Source organism: Furipterus horrens, unplaced genomic scaffold (genome assembly GCF_987537825.1).
Source record: "Furipterus horrens unplaced genomic scaffold, mFurHor1.1.pri manual_scaffold_5, whole genome shotgun sequence".
Lineage (NCBI taxonomy): Eukaryota > Metazoa > Chordata > Mammalia > Chiroptera > Furipteridae > Furipterus > Furipterus horrens.
The window spans coordinates 19,100,409-19,123,909 of NW_028327175.1; positions in this window are offsets into that span (position 1 = coordinate 19,100,409).

A 23,501-nucleotide genomic window follows, 5' to 3' on the forward strand; every position below is an offset into this window, starting at 1 on the left:
GCTACAAAGTCTAGCCACCTGAGACCTGAATTTTCAGCTTTTTGCTCAATTCAGGGACACAACTGGCTCTGTGGGGGACCCCTTCCTGCACTGTGGCCTGGAAACTCTCCAGACAGTGAACTGGGACACCTCATTGGTGACCCTTCTTCCACAGATCACTCTCCTGAGCTGCCTATTGTCCATTACCTGATAAATATTGTTTGCTGTATGTACTTTGTCTGGCTTCCCCACTCCCACCCCGAGTTGTTTCAGATGAGAGGTTATATACAGTTCCTGTTGCTTTATTTTGGCCAATAGTGGAAATTCAATTCACCTCTTTGCAGAACTGTCTGCCAAATGCAAGTGTAAAGAACCAGAATTTGTATGCCATTCTGGGTGGTAAAAATGGTGTTCTGTAAAGAAGTAGCTTGTTCAACTTGGGACTCACACAGTCACATGAGTGCTTTCCTCCAGACCCACAACCAATCGGTCCTCAGTCTGTAGCACGAGTGCTTTATGCACATGACACACACAGAATATTAACAAGACATCCCATCAAGGGCTGAGATTCCACAAAAGGAGTAATTGTATTTCTTCATCAAGGATGGGGAACTGCAATTTAAAAAACTAAAGAATAAGTGTCTTAAAATACAGACATAAAGTAAGGTGCATTTTAATGATGTTCTAGAAACTATTCATCACCTTGTATTAAAAATTGTAAACTAAGTCTACAAAGACCTGAACACTAAGTGTATGACATCTTTTATCAGTAAGTCAATAAAATGAGAGGCTTGACGTGGGAAAGAAATCACACAGTAGCAGTATACAGTCGGCCTTTGAACAATTCAAGTGTTAGTGGCACCAACCCCTGCCCACCCTCATGCTCAGTCAAAATGTTGCATTCAACTTTTCACTTCACAAAAAGTTAAACATTCCCACGGTACCCAGGGGATTGGTTCCAGGACCCACATGGATGTTAAAATACACAGATGCTCAAGACCCCTAAATAGAATGGCTCAGAACAATGCACACAGTTGGCCTTCCATATCCCAGATGCCCAGCAACTGATTAAAATGGTACAACTGTATAGTGACAATAATCTGTATGTAAGAGGACCCACACAACTCAAACCCATGTTGTTCGCCTGTATAACACAATACAGGCAACACACAAATAAACAGAAATAAAACATGGGGAAAAGTAGAAAGCCAAATTATACTTATCAGAAAATAGATATGCTATATCAAATACATATAAACTATAATTTTGATCTAACCAAAATAGAAAAATTCCTAAATAATAGAAATTATATGTGTATATAAAATATTTTTCATGTCAAATCAGCACTGTGAAAACAAAAAGCAAAATTATATATTAAAACCTTTTTTCAATATCTTGGTTTTTAGGTAATCAAGGCAGTTATACACAAGAAAAAAAATGAGTCATATTAGAAATGATTTGTAATGGAATAATACCATACGCACTGTGGAAGAAACACGTAAGTAACTATTTTAGAAGCCTCAGGCAGTAGCATTGCTATTTTAGACTCCCCAAGAGGCAAAAGCAAGGTCACAGCACAGAAAGAACTAAAAGACAAAGTGTATGATACCTGCATTTTCACCTCTATGCAGTGGCATGGTAGATGGCCTGCAGTTATGGCAGTGGAACTAATCAAACATGTATACCTGATTAATTTTGATGTGTTAGATGGCATTTGACCTCCTGAAGAGAGAAGTCATGAATTTCATGAAGAGGCCCACAATGAAACAAATATAGCCACAACCCTGAGGATATTTGGTGTGAAAATAATTTTATTATAGAAAGATATCATTTCTATTACCTTTTGACATTTTTTTAAGTCACAAATTTGATAGATCCCACTCAATAAAGAATATCTCAAGTAAGCTCAGGGAATAGGGGCACATTCCATCATCAAAACTGGGACACCGCTTGAAAGACTACTATATTACTTGCTCACTTTAATTTACAGAAACAATATTGTTAACTTATCACCTTTCCAGGATTGTAAAATCTCTTGATAAATTGTCTCTTTAAGAATCCCTAATCAAATAGCCATATTCTCTATCTAAATCCTTTTAGTTACTGAGAAAAGAGCATTTAGATTGGTCTTATAAAAGCTGTTATTTCTTTTTTATAAAAACAAGCATGTATTTAATTAATATTATCCTAATATTCTTTTCAGACATTATTAACCAACCAATGATGTTTTAAATTAAAGTTGTACTTAGTACAAAAAATATATTTTATATACATTCTGGATTAACAATAATCTGAACTGAAGTTGATTTTCCATTTACCCAAAAGAATATAGTTTCAGTTTTGGGGTATATTGATTATTGAAATTTTTAGGAAAATAAATGAATAGAACAAATGTCTGTGATAATACTTTTAAAAAATAGATAGCCTTGCCTGTACATATTCAGTGTATAAAACTACATATATAAATTTAGAAATTTTATTTTTATCCATTTTTATATTTTATATAAATATTTAGGACAAAAACCTTACTATGGCTCTTTGATAGTGATTTCTATTTCTGGAGCTAACATTTACATCATGAACTATTATTCCAAAGCTTCTAATCTTACTGTCATCTAACTTTCTTAATAGATACAATAAAAGCATGTGATAATATCCAGCACTCATTTATGATAAATACTCAGCAAAGTGGGAATAGATAGATCATACCTCAACATAATAAAGTTTATATATGATAAACCTACAGATAACATCATACTCAGTGGGCATAAACTAAAAGTTTCCCTTTAAAATCAGGAACAAGAGAGGAATGTCCATTTTCAACACTCTTATTCAACATAGTACTGGAAGTCCTAGTCACAGTGATCAGAAAGTAAGAAATAAAAGGCGTTCAAGTTGAAAAGGAAGAAGTAAAACTGTCATTATTTGAAATGACATGCTACTGTTTAGCGAAACCCTAAAGATTCCACCAAAAAATTATTTGAACTGATAAATGAATTTAGTAAAGTAGTAAGATACAAAATAAATACCAAGAAACCAGTTGCCTTTTCATACATCAATAATGAACTATCAAAAGGTAAATTAAGAAAATAATTTCATTTGACATTGCTTCAAAATAAATAAATAAATAGGAATAAATTTAACTGAGATATAAAAGACCTGTACTCAAAGAAATATAAGATACTGAAGATTTAAAATAAAGAAGATAGAGTTAAGTAGAAGCATCAATAGGAAAAATTAACATAATTAAAATGTCCATACTACCCAAAGCAATTTATAGATTTTGTGCCATTTCTATCAAATTACCAATGGCATAAGGCACAGCACTAGTCTAAATAACTAAAAATTTGTATGGAAACTCAAAAGACACTGAAGAATCACAGCAATCTTGAGAAAGAAGAACAAAGGTGGTGGAATCACACTACCTGATATCAAACTATACTACAAGGCCATAGTAATTAAAACAGCATGGAACTGGCATAAAAGCAGACATATAGCTCAATGGAACAAAATAGAGAACCCAGAAATAATCCCATGCCTTATAGTCAATTAATTCAATTAATATTTTATAAAGGAGTTAAAACATACAATGGGGTATAAAGATGGTCTATCCAGTAAGTAATGTTTGAATAATTGGGTGGATACATGCAAAAGCAATGGAACTAGGTCACCCTACACCATACATAAGAGTAAACTCAAAATGGATTAAAAGAGTTAAATGTTAAACACAAAGACACAAAAATCCTAGAAGAAAACATAGGCAGTAATATCTCAGACATTTCTTGTAGCAATATAATTTTTCTATCTCCTCCACAAGAGAAACAAAAGGAAAAAGAAAAAATGGGATTATATCAAACTAAAAAGTTTTTGCACTCCAAAGGAAATCACCAAAAAATGTAAAGAAAACACTCTGAATGAGAGAACATTGCCAATACATCTGATAAAAGCTTAATATCCAAAATATATAAAGACTATATACATCTCAACAGCAGGAAGACAAACAATCCAATTTACAAATGGGCAGAGAATTTGAATGGACACTTATCCAAAAAGAACATACAGATGGTTAATAGACATATAAAAAATGCCCAATGCCTAATTATCAGAGAAACAAAAATTAAAACAGCAGTGAGAAGTCAGAATGGCTATCATGACTTAATCAACAAAAAAACAGGTGTTACTGAGGTTGTGGAGAGAAAAAAAAAACCTCATGCACTATTTGTGGGAATGCAGATAGGTTCTGCTATTATAGAATAAAGTGTTGAGTTTCCTCAAAGAAGTAAATATCAAACTATCTTATGACCTAGCAACTCCACTTTTGGTATATATCTGAAAGAAAATCATAACACCAATTTGAAAGAATATATTCATGCTTAAGTTCATTGAAGTATTATTTACAATAGTTAAGAAATGAAGGCAATCCAAGTGCCCATCAGTAGATGAGTGGATAAAAAATGTTGTTACATACATCCACTGGAATATTATTCGGCTAAAAAAAAGAATGAAATCTTACCACTTGAGGCAACATGGATGGTCCTAGAGGATATTATTCTAAGTGAAATAAGTCAGTCAGAGAATCACAAATACTATGTAATTTTTACTTTTATGTGGAATCTAAAGAATAACATAAATGAATGAAACAGAAACACTCACAGATACAGGGATCTCACTGATAGTTGTCACAGGACAGGGGGTGTTGGGAGAGTGGGTGAAAAGGTGAAAGGATGGAGAAGCACAGACTGAGAGTTACAAAAATCAAGGGGTGTATAAAGTACAGAATAGTAAATATAGTCGATGATATTGTAATAACTAAGTATGGTCCCAGGTGGGGCAATATTGAGAGGAACGCTTGGTAAAGTAGATGATTGTCTAACCACTATGCTGTACACCTAAAACTAATGCAAAATAATAATAAACATTAATTGTTATTGAAAAAGAATTCTGAGACCTCCTGCCATTCACAGAAGTATAGGATAGCAGTAAATAACACAGACTTTCATGTCCCCTAGATTTTGGTTCAAATACAAGTCAGTCATTTTCTAGCATTGTGACTTTCATTCAGGGCATCGTAAACAAACCACTGATACAAACTCAAATGCCTGAAGGGAGCAGAAAAGTGATGAGTAGGCACATATGCTATCAGACAGTGGAGAATGGGAGAAAATAACAAACCAAATAGTGCAAACACATCGAGTGCAATTTTTAAATCACTGCAGCAAAGCAGCACTTAGAATAAAATTCATCCCAGAGGCCAGATTGTGATTTCTGAGTCTCAACTTTCTGTGCTTCATTTTCCTCATCTGTAACATTTTAATAGCATTTCATACAAATGTTGTCAAGCTTAAATGATATGGTGTGCTTAGAGTATAGCTCACATTAAATGATACTTCTAGATCTGAAGCATTTCATTCTCTTGTTATAATGATCTCCCTCCACCTGTTGAGAGCTCTAGCCTAGACCTCTCTCCTGAGCTCAAGATTATGACACCTTCGTTACGCTCTCAGCTTTGGGAGGGCGAAAACCATGCCTGTCATACAACCCAGCCATGCCTACTACAGGGCCTGATATTAAGTTTCTATAGAATGACTTAGTCTTAACACATCCAGCTGCCTGCTGGACAGCCTCTCTGAATGGCCTATAGACATCTCAAATGCATATTCAAAACTGAAATCATTCACTACTGAACCCACCACTGTCACCACCAAATTTGCCCTTTATCTCGGCATTTCCTCTCACCCTCTTGCATCTTTCCTTCACATATTTGTTTAACACCTGTAAAACATCTTCATCTGTCCAGTTGCCCAGCCTAAAAGTTGGAAGTCAAAACATTCATTTCTCATTCTTCTCCCATATCCGCAGACTCACCAAGTCCTATGTCTTTTACTCTGAAACTCATCCTGCTGCTAGTTTGTCTTCATTATGTCTCATCATTTAACTGATCTCTCAGCTTCCAGATTTGCTTCTCTTCAACCCATCTCCATAGGTGATGTTACTGTCCTGCTGAAACCCCAAATCAGTGGCCTCCTTGTCCTACAGGACATTGTTCAAATCCCCAGGCAATACAAGGAGTCCTCAGCAGCCTGGATCCTGCTTTCCTGCTCAGTACACCATCTCCAGCCTTCATACTTCAAAGCTCCAGAAATGTCAAATTAACTGTGGTTTCCTTGCACCTGTTTTTGTATACCTACTTGCCTTTTTTTTTTTTTAAACTTTAAAAGATACACATCGTAGTTGTGCAAATCTTAATGAGTATGGTGTATTCATTGTCCTCCATGACGCTGTCTCTTTCTTCCCTTTCAGTCCTCCTTGTCTCCTGCAATAAAGGTGCTGAAAGTCAACTTCCCTTTAGGGCATTCTCTACCACTCCCCCCAATTCTCCCCTTCCCTCCAGGCATCAGCACAGTTAACCATGCTCTCTTCTATACACCCTCAATCTTACATGCCACACAAGCATCACACTGCATTTTTATCTTTCATTATATATTCTCTATAACAAAAAAGAAAAGTATTATCCCCTCAAATAACCTTAATAATTTTGTTTGTATTCTTTGCATTTTGTTTCTATATTTAATAAAATATACATGTCTACATTTAAATACATTTTGGTTTTCTTCTGGTTTATTAAAAATATATTATACATATATTACATCTTGCTTTTTTTTCAGTCAATATGGTATAAATATAATTTCTAAGCGGTACATGTGTTTTAATATCTTTAATGACCACCTCGTATTTTATACTACTGTTACAGAACCCCTGGGCTGCTCCAATTGAAAACAAACCCAAGGGCTCTTTAGTTAGGGGCCGATTGCCCGCCGCCAAAATTATAACTCTCAATACCAGAGTTTAGTGAAAAGAAAAAGAATTGTTTATTTAACAGTTATATAGATTTAGTTATTTGCGGATTTCTGTTGTTAAGTCTTATGTTCTTTAAAACACCCATAAACACATATCCTTGCCTCCTCCCTACAAACCAGGCTAGTTTTAGAAAAGTTAGAGAAACCATTTCCCTACTTCCCAAACACAGTTCAGCTTTACCGGTAGCTGCCAATCATTCAATTCTGATTGGGGAGACCTCGTCTGTGTTATGAGGGTCCACCAGCTTTTAATCCAGAACCTCATGGATTCTCAGCCTCTTTGTAAACTGCATAGGTGGTCCTTTTGTAATCCACATGGTCAGTCTGTTCCTTTTCAAAGCAGCAAGGTATGTCCCTTCCTTAAAACTGCATTGTCAGTCCCAGTTAAAATCACATGTCAGCCTCAGCCTCAGCCTCAGTCCAATCCGCACAGTCAGCCTGGCTAAAATGCCTGCCGCTTATTTTTAAATCCCTGACTACGTCCTCTGATGCGGTGGGTGCGGTAACCAGTTCTGACCATTCACAGAACCTCACGCAGTATCTGTGTGCTTTCTTCATACTGTCCCCTGGTCCAAGACCCCTCCCATCTACCTGAGGCTTTGGATGCATTAAAGCCATTTTGCATAAAAAAGACACTAACCACCAGCCTCAGGCATGTGGAGGCATTCTAAAATCTGCTTCCTTTTCCCCATCCCCCAGCCACAAACTCTGGGGTTTTTTGGAACACCCCTGTTTCTGTAACACTATGAATGAAGTATAACTTAATATAGATATTTTGATGACCATGTATTAATGGACATTGGGTACTTCTTCACTTTTCTCCAGTTTTTGGTATTAAAAAACAATACTAAAGTAAACAACTTAAAAAAATAAAAAATACTGATGCTTTCTTAGAAAAGATCATGTTATGTTGCAGTGACAAATCAACTCTAAACCTTAGTGGTCGATCAACAGTTTACTTCTTGTGCATGCTATTTGAACCTCATGGGTTCAGGGCAACAGAAAGCCCTTGCACATATTATGTTGTCAATTTAAAGGCTCAGGTCAGAAGCAATCTAGTTACAACTCACTGGCCAGAATTATCCAAAGTACATGGAAACTGGGAAGTGAGGTATTCCAAATAGCTGGGTCACTAATAAAAAATATATAGATACAGCCAACACATATTGTATACTTTCCTTTGTAGTTAGAAGATCAGTATGGTGGGTGATTTTGTATAAAATAAAGGATTATATGGGTGTTCAGATTGTGGTGAGTTATTGAGTTGTTCTTTTATGTTTGGATCTTTATGTGTGTTGTATTTCAATAGAACTATTACAAAAGGTAAAATAAAAGGAAACAAACAAAAGATAACACTAATGAGTCAGACTCACTGGGAAGGCAGAATAAAAAAGGGAGTCTTAGTCAAATAAAAGTTTTGGTTTTAAAGAGGATAGCTTTTCTTCTTAACCATTCAATAAAATTTTCTTTGTAATGTATCCGTTTTCAACAGGTATCTCTGTAGTTCCATATAACAGAAATGTAACACATTACTGAATCACTAAAATCTAGACATTGTTCTGCATTTTGTCTCTGCTAGATGTCAGGTGTCCAACTCTGCTGTTAGCAATTTGTTGTTCATTTCTCTCTTTCAACTCTCATTGTGTACATGTTTCCTTTATAGCTACAGTCTCTCCCCAGATGGTAGGAAGGATGAATTTTGGAAGATTTAGAGATACATTGTTCTTATAGTACTTAATTTCATAGGAGAAAAGTTGATCTACTGTGAAAGCCTTTACAGATTCCCTAAAAAAAAAAGAAAAGAAAAGATGATCTAATTGACTTACTTGAGCTACACAGGGACCTATGTGACCAACATACCTAAACTACATGGATTAGAGAAAAATGTGCCTCCCTAATTGAAAGGGGAAAGGTAGGCAAATGTATATCATTATAATTCCTAAAGAGCTACCATTTTAACTGGATTCTTAGTTGATCAACCAAGCTTCTTGAAATATTTTATGATTTCTGCTATAAATATGTCCTTATCGCCCAATCTTTCCTTATTTCAGATAATATGGTTTCTGCCTTCATCACACCCTCATAGACACCTTATTGCCAAAGTAATCACTACCTCCTGGTAGATAAGTTCAGAAATGTTTTATGGATTATTTTATCATCCGATTCTTCCACATTTCCTTTGCTTCCTTACAAAAAAAATTCTCTTTTGATTTGTCCCTATTTATCCAGGCCTTTGTACTCACGTCTCATTTCAACCGCTCCTGCTTTTGGTTAAAAGCAAATGTCCACTATTCTCTGGATTTGGTTGTACTTTCTCTCTGAAACCTAATCAGGTGGACCCTTCCATTTGCAATAACTAGGTACTTGCTATTCGTCAGTATAACTCCAATTTGTCCTTAAAATCTAGGTCAGGTTTGTTCATCTCAATCAATGTTCACAACGACCCTCTGGAGCAATTTGGCATACCCCTAACAGAACACACACGTCACTTTATTGCAATTACTTTTTGTCTGTCTCCAACTTGTACATAAATATTTTAGGCCAGGGTCATCAAATTGCTGTGCCAAGATTACAGAGAAGAGTTGGTATTCAAAGGCTATAGCAAAATGGGAAGTTGGGGGATTAAGAGTATTTAATTTTATCTGCTTAACAGACCCACGTTCATTGGTGAACCAAGAAACTCAGTAATCTATTGATAGAAAGGTCTACAGAGCTGGAGTATTTGACAAGCGTAAAGATGCTTCCATAGCTGAAAAGGAACAAAAGCTGTTCCTAAGAAGTGAAGTTGGCTCTTATAGTCTCCTTCACTGATGCTCACTACTCCAAATCGAGAGGGCAAGGCAGATAGCTGGACTGACCAGAGACAACGTGCTCAGTGGAGGGAAGGATAGAATAAAGAACTATGTAGTGAGGATGTTTCCAAGAGAGTTATCCCTATGTAATACATTTAGAGTCAGCTTAGTTAGAGAGAAAAGCTGAGGTTGTGAGACACTGAAGGGAAGGACTGGACATATTAATGAAGTACAGATCTTGTGTAATAGATACATGGGAAAAAAGGGACTAATTTTCCCTTTCATGTACCATTACATTTTTGAAAAATGCATATATACTTTCTTTACCACTTAGCATTCTCCTCGGTTTATGTTTATAAACTGTGATAATAAATTCTCCACATGCCACTATACGGAGAGTGTTGTCTGCTGATCACCTATAACTTCAAGTTCATATATCCAAATGTCAAAAATTCATCATTCTTTTTAAAACAAATATCAGCTATTCTTTTGAAAAACTTCTCTATCTCTTCTTCCATGTTTAGTCCCACCCTACCTAGTTTCAAGGAAAGGTCACATGACCACTGTTAGCCAATTAACATGATTCTATCTTCTAGGCTACAGAAGTTACTCCAGGGAAAAGTATTTGTATGAAGTTAATGCAATCATGTAAATATTAGATATTGTTCAGAAGTTATTTATACTTATTTATTTATTTCTATGTCTGGGACATAGAAAAATTATGTTAGCCTAGAGCTACTAGTAGGAGGTTACTGATTATAACCTGAAAATAAACCGACTTTATAAAAAACACAGCAGAAAGTTGTGCTAGCGACATCCTAATGATTTTTTTTTGGATCCTAACACCAATTCCTTCTTGAATTTGGCAATACATTTTTGTGGACCATGAGTTATGTGAGAAAAAAAAATCTCATTTGGAATTTAAACAAGTTTATGTGAGTCCCTTGTTACTTGCAACAGAAAGGAAGGTGGATGTATCCAACATGACCAGGGTCTAAAACAATTTTGCAAATTCTACCCTTCTGAAATTGTCTCCTCTATGTTCTTCTCATATGATGACTATCAAGGAAACACTACATTGTTGTATATATTCCTAATACTGCTCACCCCAACTCTTTCTGCCCACTGTTTTCAGCTCAACTTTTTCAAAATAAAAAAAAAAAAATTAATGTTAACATTAAGTTCCACAAACCATTGTCCTCCAGTTTTGTATATAATGCATAATGCATTTTAATTTGAAAAAAAATGTTTATCTGTATTTATTTTTTACCCCAAATTTTCATTTTATCTTCTACATAACCTGGCAGGATTGGTAAATAAAATATGCTCCCTACTTTCTGTCTTTGTGTTAATGGTCTTTCCTGGAACATAAATGTTCTTTTTAGTTGGTGCCACTTCTTCATTCATTTATTTAATAAGTACTTAATTCTTTTTAAGATGATCATATTTTAATTCTATCAAAATTCTACCCTATCTTTAAATCCATATTGAGTATTACTTTATTCTTAGCAGTTTCTGTAAGAACTTAAAATATGAATAACTTGGGTACTAATTAAAACCTCATTCAAATGTTGATTTATTGAAATTCTTTTTATTTTTTTCATAATTTTAACATTTTTATCTTAATACCTTAGAATATGGCTCCTTTTTCATAGTATATTGATATTAAGATTGGCCTATAGGTTGTCAGACATTAAATAAAAAGGCAAGCAATTTCACCAACAAAATTGAGCTTATTTGGAATAGCCAAAAAATTTGCAATTTGCTACAACAAGCTATGGTAAAGTATAGGCCAGTCTAGAGAACAAAGGAGAGGTACATTCTTTTCAGGAGGAAAGGAGGACATTGGGAGAGGTTGTTTTGAACAAAAATTCATTGAAAGAAAATAGAAGTTTGAAGTGGTCACAGATTCTCATTAGTTGGAGGCCAGGGCAGCCCGCTGTTGCTGCGGTAAGAGGAAACTCTCTTTCCTTCTGCTGATTATTGATTTTAGAGTCAAGGGAAGAACCATCAATGTGAGGAAAACATGTCCAGCAGTTGCCTCTGGTATACGTACAGATCTGGAACTCAACTTACACCCAGGCACGTGCGCTTACTGGGAGTCGAATCAGCGATCCTTTGGTTTATGGCAATGATGCTCCAAACACCTAGGCCACACTGGCCAGGGCAAGGGTTACTTTCATTTTTAAAGAGTTTTTGAAATGTTATTTAAATTATCAACTCCATATGTAAAATAAACATTCCTGTGTGAAGTGAAGAACAAATTATTTTATCAGTATATTTATAAAATTACTTACATTTTCATAAATTTAGAAGGTAGTCATAAATATATTACCTAGTTAAATAATTGATGACTTTATATAAGCTCTATATTAGGATTTTTAACATTCTAACTTTGTATTTTATTATGAGATTTTAACAGTTATGATCTGATAAAAATTTATATAAATTACAAGAAGATTTATGTGTTCCTGATGATGATAATTATACTTTATGAAGTAGGGAAATGATGCTTTACTACTGCTCAAGCCTCTAAAACAGCAAAAAGAAATTAAAATTTTGTTTAAACCATGTTAGAAAATACTCATTTCATTTCAAAATACCCTCTGCTACTTACATCTCACTTCACTTACCTATTAATTATTTAAAATATGAAAAAGAAAAAAGCATCACTGAATGAAAGAGATCACAATCTGGTGGTCTGAAAGAGCCTACACTGAGTTGTGTATTCTGTTCGCTTTTGCTGGCTCCAGCTCCTGGAGTCCCCATGAAAGAGTGACATCCGCAATGTCCGGTTCTCAACAGCCTGCTCAGCTCCTGTAGACTCATGTCTTTGACATCTTCTTTAAAGTCAATTCATCTCATATTTCGTTTCCCTCTGTTCCTGTGGCCTTCTGCTTTTGCCAGCATTATTGCGTGTTCTCAAGAACCCTGCCTTCTCAAATATGCCCAAGGAAGTACAGCTTCAGTGGTGGTATTTTTGTCTCCCATGATGATTCAGGTTTTATTTGTCCTAAGTCCACTTGTTTGTTTTTCTGGTGGTCCAGAGTATCTCTAGGACTCTACTCCAACACCCTGTTTCATATTAATCATTTTTAAAGGCCTTATTTGTTTATTTTTAGAGAGAGGGGAAAGAATGAGAAAGAAAAGGGGAAAAAAATGATGTGAGACAGAAACATCGATCAGTTGTCTCTCATATTCCTGCGACTGGAATCAAATTTGGAACCCAGGCATGTGCCCCGACCAGGAATCACACTGGCAACCTTTCGCATTGCAGAATGATGCCCAACCAACTAAGCCACACTAGTCAGGGCATGCATTAATTTTTTTTCCTTATCAGCCTTCTTCACTTTTCAGCTTCTGCCTCCACATAGTAATTGGGATTATGAGGCTTCTTATGACACATCTTTCCTTCGAGTGATCTTTCCTAATTGTTCCATTGCAGCTTCTCAATGTAGTATTTTTTTTTCCCTTGGGAATTCTGGAAATTTTGTTTGAACCTTCAATTATATAAGCTTCAATTATATAATTACTTTATGGCCTGTTTCATAAGATAAAAGTATATAATCATTTAAGAATTATTATAGAGTATTTATCTATAGGATTCAAAAGTGACCCTGAACTGGTATTTGTTTTATTTTTCTGAACATAGTTAAATATTTACAAGTGGTCCTTCACTCCTAAATCCAGTGGTCACGAGGCTCAGTTTCACCTTTTAAGAAGTTTGTAATTCATGCTAAAGAATACTTTAAGCCTGGAGTTTTAAATATGTTTTCTTCTCAGTCTGTCTATCTTAATTAGCTTGAGACAACTGAAATAAAATTACATGCCCTCACTATTATCTTAACCACAAACCAAAATCAAACAAATAAAACCACTGAAGCTGCATGTCAATAACATTATATTGTATTTAATTAGAGATTCAAAGACAGACCATTATTTTTATATTATCAAAATATGAATATAAAGTTTTATATAATATTCTTATGAAGAACTTTCAGAAATTTCAAACAAACATTTTTTCTATGGAGTTATGAGCCTTGGTTGAAAAATGTATATCTGCTTAATATTCATCGTCGGCAGCCGTCCGTCTCGAGAGACGATGGTGTAGCTTCCCAAGAGTCTATCTGCACCGCCGAGAATGGCTGTGCAGTCCGACTCGGGAGTGACATCGTATCTGTCTCCTCCCGTGTTGAATCAACATCTTGCGATGACGCTGAAGCTACAGAGCCTGGGCAGGGTGATATGGAGGGTCTGCTGTTGCCCATGCAGCAGACCCCCCCTCTCTTCGCAGCTGAAGGGTCCAAGGGAAAGACGGAGTCAATACAGCTTGGCTTCAGGTGCGCCGCAGGAGTTGCCGGTGTTGACTACAACGTCAAACCGCCTTAGGGACTCCGGTTCCAGATTTTCTGTCAGGGTTTACTCCCTTAGCCTTTCCCCTGAAGAGGTATGCCGCAAGGCAGCGGAGGTTTTTTGGAGTCAGAGTTTTCCTTCTCTGATGTACCCTGACTGGAAGATCGAACCAGCGACACTTAGCTCGCAGGCCGACGCTCAATCCACTGAGCTAAACCAGCCAGGGCCATCTGCTTAATATTATCCTTTAGTAATTTGTCAAATTCTTATAATTTTAGTTGCAGGATATTATATACCAACTTAATGAGATGGATTTTTATCTTCGTTTAATAAGCTTGTTATGTTCTTTTCAAATTTTAAAGTAAATTTTTCAAAAGTTTGTGATTTCAAACTATTTTAAAAGTAAGCTTACATTTTCTACATTTATACAGTTGTTGCTTGGAATAGTAAATCAATGTATCAGTTAGGTTGTTTTAGAGTTCAGATAACAGAAAACTACCAAACAGATGATATAATAAGAAAAACCATTATCCGACTTAAAAAGAAATCTTTTAAAAAAATCTTTCTGTGATTTTATATCACGTTTTGGCTATTCTGAAAGCTTCTCACCTCACAGTTTAAAGATGGCTTCTACTCTGGCCATGGCAAATAGACAAGATAACATTCAACAAGATTCTGGAATACCTTTTAAAATTAACCAATAGTATTTTAGAATGTACAAGCCTCAATTTATAACAAAAGGTACAATATAACTAGATGAACATCTGAAATAACATTGTACATGTTTTCTATTACTGATTTTTCAGACTGTGCATTTAAATATTCTTCTCACATTACAAAAGTAATAATTAAATTAGTTTTCAAGTAATTTTGTGACATATCAAATACTGGACATGGAAAAAGTAATCGTTTGTGAGTATTGGAGTTCTGAGAATTCTTTCAGTTCTTTAAATCTTTAAGCAAATTGTAAATCAGACTTTATGGGTTTAGGTTCATTGAATATAAAGGAACAAGTGTGGGAATCAGACCATTAAGCCCATTTCTCTGCAAGTAGAGAAAAACTATTTCTAATAAGCCCTTTAGTGTAATGTCTACTCTGCCATTATATGACTCTGGGGAGGATGTTCCTTCCCTTTTTGTGAGAATCTGGACTCTTACCCACTTGTTCTAACCAACAAATTGTTGGCCTTAATTACACTACCCTAAATTTCTTCTCATTATTTCTAATTGCACTTCCTTGAGAAGTTTTGCTTATAAAGTTTTTCTTCTTTTTATTTGAACAAAAAGTAAAGTTACATAATAATTCTATATTTGTTGTATTTTAAATTATAAGATTTTTATAAGTTATTGTATTTAGATAACAACTTTAAATATTCAAAATAAATATTCTATCAGTTACATATAAAACATACTTTTTTGAAATTGTATAATGTCACTTCTTTCACTTACATTTATTTAAAAGTACATTGTTTCTATCATATAATTAACCTTAGTTCTCTTCTAATTCTTTCAGTTTCATCAATATCAATCTAAAAAAATGAAATGTCTGCAGTTTGAGTCAAATCCAAAATGAATTATCTGCTTAAGAAATAAATGTCGTTTTTTATCTCATATCTTACATATTAGGATTTTTTAAATTTCCATCACTAATGAAACAACTTCTACTCTAATGTAATCTAGAAATTACAATATAAATGTAATTTTTTCTACTTGTAGATTATTATAATGTGTGAAAAATATCTAAAATATATTCTGATTCTTCTGTTCTAGATATAACCAGATCCAAGTTAAATTTGTTCAAGAATTTATTCTCAACTTAATTTGGTTTAATATCCAATTAATAAGTTAGTGTTGTCAAAGTACACCTATACCTAAAGAAAGCATATGACCTACAGTGTTGAGTATACTAATAATGCTTCAATCTGGTTATCATATATAGCAGTCCACATTTTAATAGATTTCAGAGTTTTATATGTTTACATGTAAAATGTAAACATATAAACTCAATCAAAATGCTGTCCATAGTTCCTAGTACATGTACCCCAGGGTAGTTACCTAGGAGGCTGGGGTAAACATAAACTCAAATATTTCATCTTTATTTCAAATGCACATTTCCAGGACAGTAGTACTAGTTAGAACTTTTACTACTTAGAGTTTCCATTTACTCAGATTTTAGCTCTAAAACAAATGTAACAGTTTGCCAACAATATTTCTTTACAATCTGCTCTGGATTTCTCTTTCTAGATGGACTATGTCTTACACCCACCCCCTATTTGATTATTCTGATGACACTGGGTCAGTCAACAGTATTCAAATGGCTAAGCAGTTTTCAGTTCTAAAACTCTTCTCTGTTTCTTTATTTTGGAATGTCTTTCACCACTTTCTTCAACTGGGAAAAAAGCTCTTGTGTCTGGTTTACATGTGAAAATGCAAGTTCCTCTGTGAGTTGGAAAATACAAACACATGAAAGATATCACCAAAATGTGATAGTATATTTGGAATTAAACCTAGAAATCATATCATTCTTTTATTTGAGCTTTCCAAGTATTCAGGGGCTATTATTTACTAAAAATAAGTTTTTACATAAGGAATATATTTAATAAAAATGAAAATTATTTTTCAGAGTATGGTGGAGACAAAATAAAAAAAAATTGCTGCAAATTTTCAAAAGTTAAGATGTAGGTGGATATATATATATATATGGAGATAAAAAGAGGGTTACTTGAAGAGACAGGTGCACACTTTATTCCCATATGCCAAAATGATCTTTGTGCTTTCCTATGGGCCATTTTGTCCCATAGCTATATGCCTTTCATCACAATGTAAAATTTCTTTCTTCAACTTTCTTTCCAGAAATAAAAAATATATATATTCTGCAAAGTGCATCTTAATGTCACCTCTACTGGGGAAACTTTCCTAGGTCATTTTCTTGGCTGACTTAAGTATTACCTTTCTCTGTACCTTGCTGTACCTTTTTTATAGCTACTATCTAGTTTTGCAGTAAAAAACTATTTATTGTCTTTTTTATCCTACATTTGAACTTCATAACGAAAATACTTTTACTTCAATCATATATTAGTAACTTAGTAAGTAAAAACTTGTTTAGCAGTGGCTGAACAAGGATGTCAAGTCCAATGATAGCTCAAATTCTGCTAGAGTCTGAATGTTACAGGGCAGATTTTATTTTTGCTTTAATCATTATGTTTCTCTGACACACACACACACACACACAGACACACACACACACATGACATATCCTAGCACTTACTAATCACTGTTTTTGGATGAAATTTTGAATAATTGATCAATCAGACTTTGTTTACAATATATATTACTACTATGTAACCATTCTCCCATTTACTCAGACACATTGTGCATGTATTATCTCAAGAAAGATATTGCACACAAAAAAATAGATCAATAGGGAGTCAGTTAAGTGAACACTCAAAACGATGTGTTATGGGTCAGTATAGTATGTGTCTGAGTATCTCAAAATAATATGTGAGTTTTGTTGCACAGAAATGATAACTATAGCCCAAACCATCTGCCTGAAATCTCACTCAAATGATGAAAAACAGATAGGCTTAATGGAGGTGAATAAACTGTAAAAGTACATTGACTTCACATGTGTGTGTATTACTTTTGTTTTATGTTAACTTCAGAGAAGAACCAATAGTATATAATAAGTAGATGCCAATTACAAGAAATATTTAAAAGCTAAGGAAAATGTGTATATAATAGACACTTTTACGTGTTAGTTCAATATATTGCCAAGAAAGGCCTTATTAGGATACTAAAAGAAAAAAAAAATTAAGAGTTTACTGCCTTAAATGTTACTATTTTTGTAACTTAAAGTTATCATACAAATTAGAATTTTACAACAATGATTGAGAAATCATTTACAACATACATACAAATGGTATATATTATTAGTGCATAAAATAATTCTGTCAGTAACAAATAACTATCTTAATAGAAAAAAAGTTACAGAGATCATGAAAACTCAGTTCATTAGAAAAAACTCTGAAAACGATTATATACAAGCAAAGCAAACAAACAACAAACAAACAAACAAACAAAAAAAAACACACACAAGAAAATCTGCATATACTTTACTAGCACCCAAATAATTAAAATTAACAAATAGCATGGTGACATTTTCTACCTCCTACTGTCAAAAAATTAAAAGTTAACACTCACTGTTACTGAAGCTTCTGAGAAATATATATTAAAAATCTTAAAAATATGTATTGAATCAACAATGATCAGTTTTAAGAATATATTTAGAATATTTAATTATAGATAAAAACAAAAATAATTTGGAGAAGATTCTCAAAGTGTTAATAATATAGAAAAAGAAGTGCAATATTAGGGTAATTCAATATATTAAAGTTCAATATTAATATGATGAGTTATGTCACTTAGTCATTCATCACCAATGTGTTTGTTCAGAAGTGACTTATTATCGGATGCTTACTACATATCAAGCCCTGTGATAGGCATTGAAAAAAAAGAGTCACTGCTCATAGTCAATGGAGGAAAATTAGTAAACAAATAAGAAATGAATAAAATAACCAGATGTTGATTAGTAATATAAAGTAAAGCATTTAAGTGAAGTACTAAAGGGTTAGGAAGGAAATAAATATATTTTTTTTTACAAGAAAAAGTGGAAAATAGCCTCTCAGACCTAAGACCATTGAAAGGGAATTATCAAAGGACCTTTTGAATTGGCTCAAATCTTTCTGTGACCTTGCTTATATTTGAAATGAGGAGCTCACAAGAGAGTTGGCATATATTCTGCAGGTGAACTATTACTCTCTAGGTAGTGTTTAAAATTATGATAAAGTTCACAAAAGATTAATGTATGTAAAACTTGATACAAATCATAACATCAAGAATGGTTTGGTCTAGAATAGAAGCTTTCTGTGATACTTAGTTGGTGTGCCATTATTTAATATGAAGTATGTAACCTCTATGTGGGCTTGCAAAGTAAATGACCAAAACAGATTTTTCTCTCTCTCTGACAGTCCAGCACCAGTCTATTATTGAGTTTGGAGAGACCAACAGAAGACTGGGAATTATTAGTGAAGTAAGAATGTTAAGGGGAAAAATGTATAAATGTATAGTTCAGAGAACAAAATACATTTCACCCAGAGATCGAGGGACACAGAGGGCAGTAATTGATTCATATCTAATGAATCCAATCATGCTACTATTAAGTTGATGCCACATCATCAGAGAGGTGGCTGTTTACAAGGTGACCAGGACCCATGGGAATTGCTGCATGAGAAAATGGGTTAGAACTTTCTATGGATCAAGTGTGGACCATAATCAGGAGAGAAAACTAGCTTTGGGTTGGTCCAGCTTCTGTTCAAGAAACCCACTTGGATGGGGATATCATGTCAATAGAAGAAACTTGGAAGTGAATCTTTCTGGCTAAGGTTAGAGAAAAAAAATGAGTATCAACTTAAGATGTAATCATTCTCAAAAAGAATTCACCGGGAGATCTCCCAAATGGAGGCAGAATCCTGAATAAACAATGAAAATGCCTCATGAGTATGCCAGCCTCCTTCATCCCAATGGCCCCCCTGAACATCTAAGGGTAAATGTAAAATGAGCAATTTTAATAGTTCAAAGAAGTTCCAAAATTCCCTCTTTGCCTTGCCTTGAATAGAAGATATACATGACTTTCTATGAGGACGGGATACTTCCCAGTTACCCTAACACTCTTAATACCTATGTTAATTTGATAAACAAAATGTTATTTTTCTTTTATATAATCATATGATAAGCAGTGACCTGTGTTTAAAAAGATTATACTCTCTTTGCTTTCCTGCTAGATATTTAGTACCTACTATTTTCAGGTGATTAAGCCCCTCTAAAAGAATGTTAATAAGGAAAACTGACTCTGTGTGTGTGTGTGTATTTATATATATTCACACATGCCCACACACACATAATATCAGCCCCATGATACAGGGATTATTTTTGGTCTGTTTCCCTGTATCCCAGTGCCTAGCATAAGATGTGTTAAATAAAATTTTTTTTGAATAAAGTTAACCAAGGTTTACTCTTAAAAATTCCTCAATTAAATTAGGGATAAACAAGTGTAAACACAGTATTTATCACCATTATCACTAACATTGTTTTGAAATTATCACAAATGCAATATAAAAAAGAAAGAAAGACTACATTTCTTTTTCTAGCTTTTTATTTATATTTTTAGATAAGGAGGCACAAATAGTAAAATTTAATGATAATGTATTTTTGTACTTAGAAAGTTTAAGGGAATCAACTAAAATACATAAGAATCTATGTGAAATCTATCAAGGTATTAATAAAAAGCATAAATAATTTATTTTAAAAGTCATGTTAAACAGTAATAATAGAACATTAAATAATCTACAGAGTAATGATACAAAAATGTATATGATGAAACTATAGAAATAACATTTTGAAATTAGTAAGATCCTCCCTATTTCTTCTACTTCATCTCATGCCAATCAACTCATTTTATTCAGTCTTCTAAAATCAGTGAATTAATCCTCAGGATTTTTGCAGATATATTTTTTACTGTTAAAAATGTATTTCATTTTCCCTTTGCCCCTTCTCCCACATTTCACCTAGTTAGTGTCTGCTCCATTTTCACAACTCAAGAAGGAAGTCTTTTCTGATTCCTTTAGACCTGATCAGAGTAAACTATCGGATGATTTCTTCTCAACATAGGATACTGTTTCATGGTAGGTGGATCTGTATATTCACTGTAGAATATGAATTTGCATTTGTGTGATTCTTTATGTTTATCCCCACAGCTGGAGGTGAACCACAAGGACAAAAATAATTTGTAAATAATAAAATGAGATCCTAGTGTTCAGTGTAGCACTTGGTGCACAATGAAGACAATAAATATTTGGAGAATGAACAAATAAATCCACATAAATGAATAAATAAATGAATGAATGATGTAGATAAAAGATACATAAATAGATAGAAGACCAGAAATTCATGTCTATCTAGAGTATCAGGGACACTGACTGGGACAGACAGAACTGTGGGATCTTGAGTTCCGTAAACGGGTCAGGAACATGCATAGTTTGAATGGCCTCCATGATTCTGTGATCTTTAAAATGTTAAACATTTAAGTCGGCTTTCATGTGAAGTATGTACTAATACAAAATAAACATTATTCAAAAGACTTATAGTAAAAGGAAAAAAGATAAAGTACTTGGATAGTTTTATGTCTTCAATGCACAAGAACTGAGTATCTTTGACTTCCATAGTAGGCTTATACTTCAGTTATTCTATTCATACTGTTTTGTGATGGGGCTAATTGAGGTAACATTTAAAAAGCTCATGTTACATGTATAAATTATGTGTAATTTATAATGGTACAAAATGCCATGTCTTTTACTGACAATATTAAGTGAAACTTCTATGAAGTTTATGATAGTGATATAACTTAGAAATTGCTAAAAATGAGAACACTTTTACTCAATTGCTTTTTTTCATAATCTATTTTTAATAACCCTCACAACTTTTTTTCTTAGCAACTTCAAAGTTGTTGTATTTACTTCACAGGAAGTCTGTTTTTGTCAGAATAAAAACTGACTGGTATGCATTAGGAATCATTCAATCACTTTAATAATTCCCATAGTGCCTTACTGAAAATTTCTTGATTTAAAGATAACTTATTTTTCTGACACTTCCTGTAGAGCTGGCATTTTCTGCATTTTTAATCATTACGGTACATCATTTTTATAGACTGTCTTTTTACATGGATTACAAATGGAACATAAAATAAAATTATATTTTACTTATTTTTGAATGAAGTAAAAGTATTGTCTTTGTGATTAGAAAATAACTACTATTGTGTTAGAATTAACAACAATAACAAGAAACCTCAGTTTGTCTTTTTTCATATTCTTACAGCAAGCAGACTCAGATAAATTGACTCAAACTACAAAAAAAAAAAAATGAGTAATGTGCAGCTGGAATAATCCTCTGTAAGATGAATGAAAGCTGACAACTTCAATTACAATTTGAACTGTCTCTTTGTGTATGAATGTGATTTAATGGAAATCTGATATTCAATAAACCTGACTTGCTTCATGATTTATAATGGCTTGCCTTAGGTTACCCAGATGTATTTTAAAGTGTAAAATGGCACAATGCCCTTTTCCAGTGATATGCAAAATTTTCCATCAACCAAAAATCAAAGGGAATATGTTTCTAATAGAAAAGAAGCATATGTATGACCCCATTCAACTAAAATTTTACTACATACTTTGATCCTCATCCCAAATCCCTCTCTTTTATTTTTTGAAGCAACACAAAAAAATCTGCTGACATTATATTTAATTATTCTTCCACCTACATTTAGTTTCTTCCACCACAAGTATGAATAAGGCAGAGCGAAGAAAAAGTGATTCCAGAAGCCAATTTCCTGAAGCTTGATGTCTGTATATATGATATGACCCAACTCTAAGTCATAACTATTGTTTTATTATTTGTTAAGAAGCTTATTACAAATCAAGTCTTCTTCAAGCGCATAATTAAACTGTAATCCAATAAAGGATTTATCTGAAATATAGCTCTAAATGTATTTATATTCATATATTCCTCTGAAGGAAAAAAACCTATTAGAAAATATCACACCATGTTATGACTTACCTACCTCTATGATTACTAGTGTATACTGATTTTGTATCAAAAATGCATTCTCATATAATTTTAGAAAATAAAACAGTAAACAAAGGATGAGTGTTCCAGGAAGAATATTTAGTGATTAGCATGGCTTGTCACACTGACTTTTAACTTCCATAATATTAGGAATTATTATTAAATTATTTAAAGATAGCATTTTGATATTTACAGGAGGTAAATAGCTTCCCTCAGTCCACACAATTCATTAAGTGTTGTAGAGCCAGAACACAAGTTAAAATTTCATTAATATAAGGCAGTTATATATATTGTCATCTGAGAAAGATCTAGGTTTGGAGAATATCCTGATTTAATTCAACCTGGTTGCAATGTAATTGCTACTTAAGTATCTAGCTGTTTATCTATACAGCTATCTGTCTATGATTATTGGAGATTACTTACCTGGAAGCTGATTCTGCGGCTTTTATTAGTATACAGAATGTTTATGAGGATGGGATTTTAAGATAGAATCCCATGGAAAAGAAAGAAAGGAAGGAGGATCAGTCAGATGAAATTTGCAGGAGATTCAACATCATTGGAGACCTAGCTGAGCTGACAAGGAGTTCTGCAGCTCAATGGTCCTGCTTAGATGTCCCAAGTAGGGTCAAGAGAATCAGGCCTTTGTTGTCCTTCATAATCTGCCACTGGATACAGGCTTCCAAGAGAAGGTCTGATATGACCTTTTAAATATATATATATATATATATATATATATATATATATATATATATATAGTTTTTCAATTATACTCTACATACAATAGTTTTTGTATTAGTTTCAGGTGTACAGCATAGTGGTTAGATAAACAAATACTTTACAA